Here is a 1,489-nt window from a genome sequence, read left to right on the forward strand (position 1 = left end):
TAGAACCTGTGTTTGTGTCTGTGTTGTGCCCAGACACAAATGGCATCAAATATTGTTAACTTGTACAGTTTCATCCAGTTTTAACAGAAAAATGAAATGTGTTTGTCAGCTACCAGAGACCTCTTGGCCGACCGAAGAGCAAAGGATCCCTTTTATCCGGTCTCCTTGCACCAAAATCACTAGCCTTCTGCAACCATTCCTTGAGAAAATGATTCATGACAAAACCCCCCTAGCGCCTTGCCGTGGTGGGGGCTTGAGGTCCCAGTGACCTGGTGAGCCGGACCAGAGGGCTACTCATACTGGAGGGGTCACTAGTGAGATATGAGACAAAATAGCTTCCAAGTGCACCAAGGCCTATGAGAGGGATGGTGAAGCCACCCTTGGTTCATTCCATGTTGAACCAGGGAGAACTCCGCTACGTGTGTTTGCCTTGTCTGACATCCCATATTGCCGAGAGTCAGGAGTCCTGGAGCTTGAGCGATGCTGCATGCTGCACCCTGCAGATAGCAACACACCTTTTTTATCCTCTATTCTGGTTAGATGGGTGGCTTGATCAAAGCCTGGTCAAGTTAATCGGCTGGTCAATATGGCTAGGGTCTATTCTAGGGCTAAGCACTACCTAGTCAGCATCGCATAGGTCCTGTGACTACCATCAGCACTTGGTGATGACTGTGTATATTTCCTTATTACCCCTATGGCAGTTGAGTGCATTTGAGCCCCAACCTATAGCTTCCCCTCAATGGACTCTATAGTGGGTGTGGTGGGAGGGGGTAAGGAAACGGAGAATTAAAATTTTGTATGATTTCCACAAATTTACAAAGAACTGGCTCTCTCCCTTATACAATCCCGTGGTAAATCCCTCTAGAACAACACATGTCATTATGGAACCTATCCAGTTCCAAAGGGCAAAAATGGGAATCGAAATGCTGTCCAAGCTAACAGACCAGGTAAGAAGGAAAAAAGTCCTCCTCAATCTGTTAAGGAAGTCTTACCTGGTAAATATGAAAGTATCTCATATAGGAAATACTTTGTAGTAAATTCCATCATGGATTTTACATTTCTGATGTACATCGCAAGATAGTTGAGGTGTCAATGTGATACTTGGATCATCCCACAGTGAGATGGTAGCCTGATGGTTGAGGTTTCGTCCCCAGATGAGAGTGACTACGTGCGATATGTGACATTCCTGGGGATCAAGTTTCATGTTCTCTTCACTAAACACTCAATCAGTGCAATGGAATTGTCTTTTCCCAAGACCTAATGAGGTATTCTGAGGAGAAACTGTCAGAGGAAATAAAGAAATTTAAGGTAGTGGCAGTAAAAGCATTTGAAGAAGAAAGTTGATGGTGTGGAACAATCGACACTAGCTCTTCTTCTAAGTTTTGAAACATGTCCTTCCGGAATTGGTTAAGTTGGCATGGTACCACCTCAAGGTAAAGCCTTATGTGCCCAATCTTATATGGTGCTTCCACTATCATGGTTATGGGCA

The sequence above is a fragment of the Penaeus monodon genome, chromosome 10 (genome assembly GCF_015228065.2).
Source record: "Penaeus monodon isolate SGIC_2016 chromosome 10, NSTDA_Pmon_1, whole genome shotgun sequence".
In the NCBI taxonomy this organism is placed as follows: Eukaryota; Metazoa; Arthropoda; class Malacostraca; order Decapoda; family Penaeidae; genus Penaeus; species Penaeus monodon.